Source organism: Saccostrea cucullata, unplaced genomic scaffold (assembly GCF_032062105.1).
Source record: "Saccostrea cucullata isolate Sc308-1 unplaced genomic scaffold, CSIRO_AGI_Scuc_v1 ctg272, whole genome shotgun sequence".
In the NCBI taxonomy this organism is placed as follows: domain Eukaryota; kingdom Metazoa; phylum Mollusca; class Bivalvia; order Ostreida; family Ostreidae; genus Saccostrea; species Saccostrea cuccullata.
The window spans coordinates 693,152-707,101 of record NW_026938795.1 but is presented as its reverse complement, the minus strand read 5'-3'; the positions used below and the strand labels follow the sequence as shown (position 1 = coordinate 707,101).

Here is a 13,950-nt window from a genome sequence, read left to right as displayed (position 1 = left end):
TATTCTTTGTTTAAATAACAATCAAAGAAAAAGCTGTTCTTCACTTTGAAGACATGATGATCCGCTGAAGCCTTGGTCACAGGAGCAGGTGTCATTGAGGCAGGAACCCGGATAACAAGGTCTTAGATGCGAACATGTCACAGCTAAAATAAAAATATCCTCATCTGTATGTAGGCATTAGTATTACTTCGTTACTTATTTTTCGAATGTAGACTGGTAAGATGGAAATTATCGAAAGTGCAATTTAAAAAGAAATATTTGAAAAATAAACAAGTTGTCTGGCTGTAAATAATTCTTACGTCATATGGATTTTTTGTACTTCGCTTTTCTTTTTTTCGGGGGGGGGGTGGGGTGGGGTGGGGGTGGGGGTGTCATTTTCCCACAATTTGACACAGCTTTTCTGCGGAAAAATCCAAATCCTGCATCTCCGCGATTATCGCCATTCCTACATTGAACTCTCTTTTCCATTGGATATAATACATTTGTTACCACAATTGTTTCTGTACTGGTTTATAATTTCTATCACACTCTACATCACTACAGAGTATAACTTCTTTAGGGAAAATAAGGTAAATATCGGTAACTGTTTGATGCTAAGCGCTCACCATGACCATTGAATTAAAAATCGCGGAAAGGAGGTTTCAAAAAATAGGAAATAACTAATAACGCATAGTAAAAATTAGAGACTATAGCTCTACTGGTTTATACTTAAAACAAAGGAAGAGAAAAGTAGCAGTTGGGACAGGTGGACTTTAAAACAGCAATATAAAAAAAAATGATCCTTGCCGCTAATCAAAAGAAAACCAGATGCACAGAATTATGTATCTTAGTGTAGTCTACTTGTCAGCTAAGTTATATTGAAATTGGACCAAAACTGTAGGAGGAGTAGCATTTTGAAAAATTTTACAGAAATTTCTATTTTTAGTAACCACGGCAACACTGTTCATCGAAATCAAAAACAAATGCACAGAATTATGTATTTTTTTTTACTTGTGCCAAGTTATTTGAAATAAATCATTGAAAGAATTTCTCAGAAATTTCTATTTTTAGTAACCATGGCAACACCGTTCATCGAAATCAAACCGAATATATGTATCTTAGTGTAGTCTACTTGTGTGCCAAGTTATATTGAAATTGGATCAAAACTGTAGGAGAATTAGCATTTTGAAAGCATTTCACAGAAATTTCTATTTTTATCAAAAAACTTCTCGAAATCAAAAACCGATGCACAGAATTATGAATCTTAGTGTAGTCTACTTGTGTGCCAAGATATATTGAAATTGGACCAAAACTGTAGGAAGAGTAGCATTTTGAAAGAATTTTACAGAAATTTCTATTTTGAGTAACCACGGCAACACCGTTCACTGAAATCAAAAACCGATGCACAGAATTATGTATCTTAGTGTTCTTTGTGTGCCAAGTTATATTGAAATTGGATAAAACTGTGGTATTTTAAAAAATTTCAAAAATTTCTATTTTTAGTGGCAACACCGTTTCAAAATCAAAAACCGATGTATATCTTATGTTGTACTTGTGTGCCAAGTTATATTGAAATTGGATCAAAACTGTAGGAGGAGTAGCATTTTGAAAAATTGTTTACAGACAGACAGATTTTCGCATAAGCTCTTCTGGTCTCTGACCAGTAGAGCTAAAAACCAGTCGCGGAAAAGCAGTATGAGGTCGCAGAAAAGCACACAGGTGGCGAATATAAAATCGCGGAAAGGCAGGATCGCTGGTGTAACGTTGAATATTGACCGGGTTGAAAATTTTCCCGGGGTTTATTTTCAAAGTTGAATATTGTACCGGGGTACTTTTTTACTGTTGAAAATGCATACATGTCCAAGAACAAATTCGATGTCGATATCGACGATATCGACAATATTATGTCGATATCGTATCGATATCGATCGTCATGAGCACTATTAATTGGAAATATCTTGGCCATATTTGAGACTTTATATTATATATATCAACAATATCATGACGATATCGTAGATATCGATCCTATTTGCACAATTTATTTTCATAATGAGGTATAACATAATTTTTCAAAGTCACAAGTGAATCAAAATTGATTCATAATTGGCATGAATATGAAAATAAATTATGATTAAGACAGCATTAGGGTTGTTATTGTTTTAGATTAGATTTAGAGTAAGGTTTTTGGATAGGGTGACAAATCTTGAAAATATTTCAACAATCAGGATTCGATATCGATACGATATCGTCGATATCGACAGTAAGGTAAACTTATTAAACACAGAAGTGATGTAAAAATAAAGTTTTTGTATTATGGTGAAGGTTGGTAAAGTAATATGCTTTTAACAATCATGATTCGATATCGATACGATATCGTCGATATCGACGGCAGGTAAAATCTCCGTAAAAGTAAAGTAAATAAACATAAACACATTCAAAGTAACAGGGAAGGTATTTACCAAGGGCTTTACAAAAATGATTCGATATCGAAACGATATCGTCGATATCGACGATATCGACACTTCAGGGAAAGATTTATTAAAAAAAGTTTAAGTAAAAGTTGTAAAACACACAATATTATAAGGATGGAAACCACAATTCTTGGAACAATCATGATTTGATATCGGCAATATCGAGGATATTGACAGTAAGGAAATAGTCTTAAAACAGGAAGTCATGTAATAAACGCACGAGAATAGAGAAATATTATAGAAACTATAAAAAAGTAATGTCTCGATATCGTAACTACATCGTGTCTTGGACATAACTCTGAAAATGGAAACCAAACGTCGTGGAATTTATACTTGGGGTCCTTTTTCAACAGCTTGGTATTTTTTTTTCTAATTTTTAATAAATCATTGAAAGTTGAATTAATTCTGTTTCTCAGGAATATATAAACAGGTCAGTTTATAAAGGAGCACAATTTGTGCCCGACGTATTCCAACAGTTTATCAAAAAACTTCTCGGAAGACTGTAAATGTTATCAATGGGGAATTCCAGCATCTTTTGATGTCGACTTCGGAATACTTGTTCAGTATACTTGTAAAGTGTTCATAAGCATACTGTAAAGTGTTCTTTAACAAAGTTACTGTAAATAAACATGGTATTCTAAAAAATAAAAATTGAATTAAGTGTTATATTTAATGATAGTTGTTAATATCAATTCATAAATATGTTTATTATATGATTGAATAATTTCCATCTCTCTGATTGGCTGAACTATGTGAGAAAAATATTACGTTGTATTGACCTGCACGTGATGTTCCAGGTCAATACAAGGATTTATTCCCTCTACATTGATCTAAAAATAGATTGGGAAATTCCAAATTGATACAAATTGTTTTGGAAAGCTATTTAAATGACTATGATTTTTTTTCTCATGTGAACAGAACATAAGTGAATATATATTTTAGGGTGAGGGTGGTAGGAGGGGATGCAGGGGCCCCCTCTAACATTTTTACCGAACATTTTTAGCTCACCTGAGCCGAAGGCTCAAGTGAGCTTTTCTGATCACATTTTGCCCGTCGTCCGTCCGTCTGTAAACTTTTCACATTTTCGACTTCTTCTCAAGAACCACTGGGCCAATTTTAACCAAACTTGGTACAAAGCATCCTTAGGTGAAGGGGAATTTAAATTGTTAAAATGAAGGGACATATCCCCTCGCAAGGGGAGATAATCAAGAAAAGACAAAAATAGGGTTGGGTCATTAAAAAATCTTCTTCTCAAGAACTACTGGGCCAGTAAAGCTGAAACGTATGTGGAAGCATCCTGTGGTAGTGTAGATTCTAAATTGTTCAAATCATGACCCCCGGGGGAAGGGCGGGGCCACAATGGGGAATCAAAGTTTTATATAGAAATATATAGGAAAAATCTTTGAAAATCTTCTCAAGAACCACTGGGCCAGAAAAGCTGAAACTTATGTGGAAGCATCCTGGTATAGTGTAGATTCTAAATTGTTCACATCATGACCCCCGGGGGAAGGGCGGGGCCACAATAGGGCATCAAAGTTTTACATAGAAATATATAGGAAAAATCTTTGAAAATCTTCTTCTCAAGAACCACTGGGCCAGAAAAGCTGAAACTTATGTGGAGGCATCCTGGTATAATGTAGATTCTAAATTGTTCAAATCATGACCCCCGGGGGAAGGGCGGGGCCACAATGGGGAACCAAAGTTTTATATAGAAATATATAGGAAAAATCTTTGAAAATCTTCTTCTCAAGAACCAATGGGCCAGAAAAGCTGAAACTTATGTGGAAGCATCCTGGTATAGTGTAGATTCTAAATTGTTCAAATCATGACCCCCGGTGGAAGGGCGGGGCCACAATAGGGCATCAAAGTTTTACAAAGAAATATATAGGAAAAATCTTTGAAAATCTTCTTCTCAAGAACCACTGGGCCAGAAAAGCTGAAACTTATGTGGAGGCATCCTGGTATAATGTAGATTCTAAATTGTTCAAATCATGACCCCAGGGGTAAGGGCGGGGCCACAATGGGGAATCAAAGTTTAATATAGAAATATATAGGAAAAATCTTTGAAAATCTTCTTCTCAAGAACCACTGGGCCAGAAAAAGTGAAGCTTATGTGGAAGCATCCTGGGGTAGTGTCAATTCTAAATTGTAGGAATCATGACCCCTGGGGGAAGGGCAGGGCCATTATAGGGAATCAAAGTTTTACATAGAAATATATAGGAAAAATCTTTGAAAATCTTCTTCTCAAGAACCACTGGGCCAGAAAAGCTGAAACTTATGTGGAGGCATCCTGGTATAATGTAGATTCTAAATTGTTCAAATCATGACCCCCGGGGGAAGGGCGGGGCCACAATGGGGAACCAAAGTTTTATATAGAAATATATAGGAAAAATCTTTGAAAATCTTCTTCTCAAGAACCAATGGGCCAGAAAAGCTGAAACTTATGTGGAAGCATCCTGGGGTAGTGTAGATTCTAAATTGTTCAAATCATGACCCCCGGTGGAAGGGCGGGGCCACAATAGGGCATCAAAGTTTTACAAAGAAATATATAGGAAAAATCTTTGAAAATCTTCTTCTCAAGAACCACTGGGCCAGAAAAGCTGAAACTTATGTGGAGGCATCCTGGTATAATGTAGATTCTAAATTGTTCAAATCATGACCCCAGGGGTAAGGGCGGGGCCACAATGGGGAATCAAAGTTTAATATAGAAATATATAGGAAAAATCTTTGAAAATCTTCTTCTCAAGAACCACTGGGCCAGAAAAAGTGAAGCTTATGTGGAAGCATCCTGGGGTAGTATCAATTCTAAATTGTAGGAATCATGACCCCTGGGGGAAGGGCAGGGCCATTATAGGGAATCAAAGTTTTACATAGAAATATATAGGAAAAATCTTTGAAAATCTTCTTCTCAAGAACCACTGGGCCAGAAAAGCTGAAACTTATGTGGAGGCATCCTGGTATAATGTAGATTCTAAATTGTTCAAATCATGACCCCCGGGGGAAGGGCGGGGCCACAATGGGGAACCAAAGTTTTATATAGAAATACATAGGAAAAATCTTTGAAAATCTTCTTCTCAAGAACCAATGGGCCAGAAAAGCTGAAACTTATGTGGAAGCATCCTGGTATAGTGTAGATTCTAAATTGTTCAAATCATGACCCCCGGGGGAAGGGCGGGGCCACAATAGGGCATCAAAGTTTTACAAAGAAATATATAGGAAAAATCTTTGAAAATCTTCTTCTCAAGAACCACTGGGCCAGAAAAGCTGAAACTTATGTGGAGGCATCCTGGTATAATGTAGATTCTAAATTGTTCAAATCATGACCCCAGGGGTAAGGGCGGGGCCACAATGGGGAATCAAAGTTTAATATAGAAATATATAGGAAAAATCTTTGAAAATCTTCTTCTCAAGAACCACTGGGCCAGAAAAAGTGAAATACAATATTCAACTCGCTTTTCGGGCTCGGTGAATATTGTTCTCATCAGATGGCTAAATCATTGTATTGACCTCGAAAACAGCAATAATTGTGTAATATTTTATGTTGTTGAATTTAGAACTAATTTCATGGTCAAAATTCCACGAACCGACTCAATTTTCAGCGGACTAGGGTCTAGATTCAACACCTTTTGTCTCAATATTCAACGTTGAAAAATGACCACCCGGACAAAATTTAATCTGGATTTAAATTCTACGTAACACTGGGACACATATACATGTAGATTAAAATTATTATAGTGGCCATAGAATAAAGTGTTTTTATATATAGCCAATAAAGAGTAATACTAAAAAAACTACTGTAAGTCTAGAGAACTTCAGCTTCAAACTCTGTGTCAATATTCACCAATATGAGTTCAAAATAGGATGATAAACAGTTCCACTGTCGGGTATCCGCGCCGGTTGTGACATGTTTGGATGCGGTGAAAATGGCGTAAAATGTACAAACAGTGAATACTGTGTTCCTTTTCCAGGTCTATATTTTGGTAAATATTAATTTTTTTCTCAAGTTTTTATTGAAATTTTATAGGTATTTGGTTAATCAAAATGATGTGTTTCTATTCTGTTTATAAAGTTCATTTAAATAACTCGTCGATGCATTTTTTTATCGATGCACATGACATTCTTACCCCTTTAGCAAGTTTTAATTCGTGATTGTTAAAATAATATCAAATATTTTTAAAATCTGAAGCAGCCAAAAGAAAGAAAAATCATTTTACAAACACTCTTAAAAAAGTTTTACTTAGTAGTCATTTTTTACTTGAAATAACAAAGATAAGTAATAGATAATTACTAAGCATTTACTTAAAATTTAAAATCAATTACTGAAATATATGTCAATTACTAGATTCAAATGTTTTACTTGATTTTTGTATTTTAAAGAATTGTTTTACTTACACACTAAAAAGTTTTACTTAGTAATTTATATTTACTTAAATTTGCGTATATAAGTAATAACATTACTTGGTCTTTACTTACATTTTACCACTATTTACTATATAATTCATAATTTAATGCCCCCGTAAACGAAGTTTCGGGGGTATATAATTTTTGTCGTGTCCGTCTGTCTGTCTAGCTGTCCCTATGTTTGTCTGTTTATCTGCAGAAACTTTAACCTTGCCCATAACTTTTGATTTAGTGGAGCTATGACTTTCATATTTCACACGTGTATTCCTTGTAACAAGACCTTTCTCTGAGTATCACCAAATTTTACCTTGACCTTAAAGTTTGACTCACTTATACACAAAAAATCCAAACTTATTCTTTATCCAAATCTTTTGAACAGTAAATACCAGGACATTTATACTTCACATATATATTTTTTGTTGAAAGCTAAGAACATTCATTGAATACCAACAACTATGAAATTTTGACCATGACCCTGGAGATTTCCATCCTTGTGAAAAAAAACTTTAACCTTGGCCATAACTTTTGAACGGTAAGGAATAGTGTTTTCATACTTATATATATGTAATCATTTTGAGAAGACCATTCATAGGATATCAAGAACTTTGACCCTTTGACCTTGACCTTGGAGTTTGACCCACTTTTAAAAAGCAAACCTTGACTGTATCTTTAAAAGGATTAGGGTTAGTGCATTCATACTTTACATAGTTCATCCTTGTGACAAGACCTTTCTTAGGGTACCACCAAATCTGTCCCTTTGTCCTTGACCTTGGAGTTTGACCTACATTTCAAAATTGGTAACCTTGACCATAACTTCTGAAGGGTTGAGGCAAGTGTTTCCACATTTCACAAATGTATTTTTTGTGGCAAGACCTTTCATTAGATACCAATAACCTTGACCTTTTGACCTTGGAAATATCAAGAAATCCCAATAATTTAAATTTGCATATAAGAAAAGTTTAACCTTTGCTATGTTGCCATACAGGGGCATAGGTGTTTCACAAACACATCTTGTTTGAATTGTATTAATTAATTTACTTAAAACAAACATTTATTTACTAAATCAAGGAGAATTCAGATCAGTATTTACTTAAATATGGTAGTCTAATCATTAATTGTCTGTGAGGAGGAGTTATCTTTCTTCTAAATATACCTTCATGTGAAAAAAAAGTCACACTAATAAAAATGCGAAATTAAGTACTTGAAATGTTTAACCATTTTTAAAATGGTCCTTAAAAATATACAACTTATTCAATTTATAAGGCTTTCGAATTTGGAATCAAATGTTTTATTGTTATATATAATAAAATAATTACAAAGAAATTGGCAAAAGAAATAGAAAATATAATTGTTTCCATCATAAGTAGATTTCTTCTACTAAACTATTCAGAGGGCCCAATTAGGGAACTCAAATAAAGAAATCTGTGAGTAGTACTCACATGTCAGAGGGTCGGTACCTTGCAGTGTTTCTAGTAAATAATGTCGATTTTAGTAAATATGATAAGTATTTCATTTACTTAGTATTCTTTTGAGTAATAATATTCTAGATTTTGATTAATTTCAGAATTACATTTACTTAGTAATAATTCATAAAATTTAGTAAATAGAAAGCATATTATCTCTAAATTAAGTAATAATAATTTAACAAAAATGAGTAGTTCATTACTAACTTAAAGTAATACAATTCCTATAATTTAAGTAATTCTATTGATACTTAGTAAATCATTTTATAAGTAAATGAATTCATCCTTATTACTAATCATGTTTACAATTACTAACTATGATAGTCATTTACTTGCTATTCTGACTAAATGGATTACTAATAATTACTAGTTTTTCTTAATCTAATATCTTATTTTAAAAACAACAAGTAAAACTTTTTTTAGAGTGAATAAGATATTGAAAGTGTAATTTGTGTCCCATTCAAGAAATGTATTTAAAAAACGTTTTATTTTATGTACCCGTAACAAATATAGTACGGTTTGGATTATGGGAGTGTTCTAGTTTGGATGCAAATTCAACATCTATATGTTACGGTTTGGACAGTCTATAGTTTCAAATTTCTGAATCCTGTAGAGCTATGCGAACCAGTTTGCATGTTTAATACGCCCTTACATGGAGGAAATGGCGTTTATGATAACATATATATTAGTATCAATTCATATAACTTTTTCATAGGCACATAGATGAAAGTTGAAAAGAGCCACCTTTCCCTTTTTCAAACATTGTTTTTACTGTAACAGTTGTCTTGATTTCATATAAAAATCTTGAATCCCTTTTCCGCCGCATGATTTAAAGGAAAGTTTTCGATCACATCCCCTTTCTTCTTTAAAAATGATACTACGTGCCTGATAGCATAAAATAAATGTAAGATATGTTAAGTATATCCCGTCAACAGTGAGTTACCAAAGAGTTACTCTAAATTCTCCCCCCCCCTCCTTTCCTTCTCAAAACGACATAATATACACTGTATACAGATTCAATGTAGTCTCGACTGTCTTAAATTGGATTAGAAACTGCAGCGTCATGATTCTATACATTTTAGTGTTTGACACTAAAATATGAAACCATAATGTTATCTGCAGCTAAAACTGGATGAACCTTGTCATTCTTGTCTTGCTGTCCAAAAAGAAAAAAAAATTCTCCAGTACTACGTGTACGAATTCCTTAGTTTTTGTGCAATAAACTGCATACGTATTCTCTACTATACAAATTGCCCGTTATGCAGATTATCCCACGTTTCCAACATTCGTTGGTGCTCTTGCATCGAACGCAAGGCGCACTGGTTAGAGCGAATGCTCTAGAGTCAGGAAGGAAGGAGTCGATCCTTACGTCGCGGGTTCGAATCCAACTGTGGGAGAGAACGGTCCTTCGGATGAGACCGTATAAACCGAGTTCCCGTGTCGCAGTAGGTGCTGGCACGAAAAAGATCCCTCACTGCTCAATGACCCTGAATGCTGAGTATAGGACATAGATGGTGTTCACAGCTGTATTGAGCGACTGATCGTGTAATGCCGGACCCCAATTTGTAGTGATTTTAATTTTGTAATAAGCTTGCCACATTGACTGCCTATGTTATATTCTCCCTCACTATGTTCATTCGAATATAAAATAATTATATTCTAAGTATGAGAATAATAAGAAAAGAACTCTATATAACATAGGCATTGAACCCGAGGGGGAGGGGGGTGTTGCTATCATTAAATAGGCATGCATTGAACATTTGGGCGTTGTTTACATCCCTCCCCACCCACTTTCAACAGCCAAATAACCAAAGAAGGGTAAGCAGTATATAGCGTTTGAAAAAAATGATAGAGAAAGAAATTCAATCATTATACACCCTCCCCCCCCCACACACACACACATACGAAATAGGATTTTCGGGTTTGGAAAATTTCAATTCGACCTTCTTCTTTTTTGAGTGTCATTTTTTTCAGGTTCGAATTATTTCATGAATCAATATATTCAGAGAATAGTATATATTCGTTGTACGTATAAACCGAACGTGTCTGATTACGTAATAAAAGAATGAAATGAAAAAGAAACAGGAAACAGTATATTGACTAAGGGCTAAAAAATAAAGGGGGGTCGGCTTCTTACACCATTTCCCCCCCAATTTAAATCATTATTATCCTCTTACTGTGGACTGTGGAACTTTTTCATTGAAAGGCCTGTAACCCTACTCTCTTTTTTGCGGTTGCAGTACAGTCAAGCCATCCTTTCGTAGTATTTGTTTGTGACCCCCCCCCCTTTTTTTTTACGAAATATGATTTATTAAGTTTTGATATGTTACCATTTATTTGTTCGTTAAAGATGTTTCCAGGTAAGTTTTCAAACAGTTTACCTGGAAACCCCGCCCCTTCCTTTAAAAGTGTTAAATTGACATATTATACCACAATATTAAGTATAATTTTATATCAACGAATCTCATCCAAACCGTATCACAACTTCATCCAAACCGTACACAGTTTTGTAAACTCTGTCATCCAAACATGTTACGTTGTTCTATATCATGTCACAATCGGAACAGTTTCTTTGCATTAAATTCGTGGATTTATGGCAGAACTACAGGATAAATAATTGCTTTTAAACACAGGCTGTCTCTTAGTTGTAAAATTACACACTACAGATTCCATTTAATAAGACTAAAACCTTTCGATGAATCGAAGCGGTTGATTGACTCCGCCATTTTCACTGCATCCAAACATGTCACAACCGGCGCGGATACCCGACAGTGAGTTCATTTTCAGCAACTTTGTTATGCTATGTAAATATTATACACTTTATTTACAGTGAACCAGTTATGATTTTCTTGACAAAATTGATAAAAATAAATACCCTTTTCACAAGAGGCTCCACCCACTATATCATGACACTGGCACTTGTTGGGTGCTACACATGTTCCACCGTTCTTGCAAGGCGGGTCGCATATCGCTTAAAAATATTGCACTCTTATAGCTTAAAAATATTGCACTCTTATAGCTTAAAAATATTGCACTCTAGAAAATATAAAACTTTACGCCAAAAAAAAAAACGTCGTTACAATTTTTATTCCATACTATTTCAAATAAGTATTCAATTTTTAAGAATAAAATTCTTAATATTATATTTATAATATTCTTACGCGTCTCACAGTTAGTCCCCGTGTAGCCCTGGCAGCAGACATGTTGTGTATAGTAGTTAATGTGTCTTCTATATCCCCACGAAACACTAATCAAAATATCAAAATGCATAAATGATTGATCTAAACATTGAAATGAAAATTCATAGATAAATATTGAGAGACAATTGAAAAATTTCCCAATATACCCTTATCTGATATTGACTGATAGTATATACTGAAGCAATTCTGTAAGAAAGGAAATTTTCTCGCATAATTTCTATTATATTGCGTTGCAGGTGACAATGATTCCTGTTCAACATTATATATTTGTAATATCGTAACTTTACATAATATCAATTATGACATTAAATATTGCTTTATGCAAAGTTTTGAGAGGAGATGAGATCTTATTTTCGTTACTTACCAGACCCAAACATACGTTTGACAATAACTATATGTGGAATAGTACACTGATGTCTTTGTACATGTTTTCCTATAAAGATACAAGCTAAATTCAACAAGTTAAATCTTTACATCACACTTTAGAAGGTGTGATATTTTTACATTTTCAACATTGAAAGAATGGAATTTATTGATTGAATAAACGTGTTATTTTTTCGATTTAAAAAATATCAAAAGTGCTGCAAAACTCTCGAGTGTCCTTCTCTTCACGAAAAAAATACCTCTTGATAAAAATATTATAAGTTATAAAGCACAAATTATATTTTTGTGACTCTTTTATAAGTTTCATATCAAATAAATGTTCAAGAATATGCAATAAAAATTTTTATCATCATTTTTTAGTGACCCATTTAGAAAACAGTTAAGGCCTCAAGTTTCCTCAAAAACAAGAATGCAGCATCATTCATCTTTAGATACACTATTAAGTCATGCTGGGTCTAGCTTAAGCATTTACCTGACGTTCAGAAGATGAAAACTGCAAATTCAGTTCTTTATGGGCACTTTAAGCACATTATAGATTAAACAAGATGTGTTTGTGAAACACTATGCGCCCGGCTGCAATAAAGTTAAAAAGCATATTTTTAGCATATAGGTCACAGTCAAGAACACAAGATCATTGGCCATGGTGATTTGAAAGAACTTTATAAGTGAAGTATGCATACCAAATATGAAGTCTCTATCTCCCATGGTTCAAAAGTTATGGTGAAGGTTCTAAAAAGCTATTTTTAGCATATAGGACACAGTCAAGGTCACAAGGCCATTGACCTTGGTATCATGTGAAAGGGCTTAATTAGTGGAGTATGCATGCCAAATATTAAGTCTCTATCTTTCTTCGTTCAAAAGTTATGGCGAAGGTTAAAGTTTGCCGACAAAAAAGCTATATTTAACGTATAGGTCACAGTCAAGGTCATTGACCATGTTGTCATTTAAAAGAACTTTATCAATGGTGTATGCATACCAATATGAAGTCTCTATCTTTTATGGTTCAAAAGTTATGGCAAAGGTTAAAGTTTGCAGAAAAAACTTTTTGTAGCATGTAGGTCACAGTCAAGGTCACAAGGTCATTGACCTTGGGGTCATTTGAAAGAGTTTAATTAGTAGAGTATGCATACCAAATATGAAGTCTCTTTCATTCATGATTCAAAAGTTATGACGAAGGTTAAAATTTGCAGACAAACAGATAAACAGACAGACAGGACAAAAACAATATACGCCATGAAAGATAGAGACTTCATATTTGGTATGCATACTTCACTTATCAAGTTCTTTGACAATGACCAATGACCTTGTAACCTTGAATGTGACCTATATGCTAAAAAATGTTTTTTAACTTTGTTGCCGCCGGGTGCATAGTGTTTCACAAACACATCTTGTTCCTTTTTCAAAAGTAATCAAATTCATAAATGGTGTTCCTGTCAACTCATTTTTTTTTAAATTATAACTTTTAAAATAAAGAATTATCTTGTCTCAGATCGGTGGAATTTCCGAGCCTTGTATGCCTCCATTCTTTGGCAAACTTTCATATGGCTTTTAAAGTATATTATTATGAAACTAAACAAAAACAACTTACGCTCTGACTTCCGTTTCAAGAAGAACTGTCAAGAAGGCAACCAAGTAAGCTGAAATGGATAACCTCGGCATCTCAGTAAATTATGCCAAAGGGGCAAAGAATTTGGACTTATATAGGACTGAATACGGAAAATTTTATATTAATGTACATACCCAGCAAATTTGTATCTCCTCTGAAATCTGATTGGTTCTGTGGAGAAATCCTGTTGATGACCTTACATTTTTTTTCATTTTGTTAAAACATATGAATACCGGTAATAATAATTTTTATCACATGTACTGGGTTACATATTTTTGTAATACAATCATAAGAATGAAAAATCGAAAGAAAAGAAAGCATTTTACACTGTATAAAAATACTAGAAGTTTTGCAAAAACTTTTAACACCTTGTACATGTTTTCTGAATTTAAACTGCACATCAGTAAACATGCAATTTCATAATTTGATATACTACAACTGTAGTA

The 13,950-nt window shown here is 33.8% G+C and overlaps 1 long non-coding RNA gene across 1 annotated transcript; it reads right to left on the bottom strand.

The window, feature by feature from the left end:
- Positions 1–44: 44 nt before the first annotated feature.
- Positions 45–11,562, bottom strand: LOC134251307 (uncharacterized). Its single transcript, XR_009988708.1, has 3 exons — positions 11,476–11,562; positions 11,190–11,285; positions 45–143 (listed from the first exon to the last, which is right to left on the bottom strand). It is a non-coding gene; the product is annotated as an uncharacterized LOC134251307 (long non-coding RNA).
- Between the last annotated feature and the right edge of the window lie 2,388 nt (positions 11,563–13,950).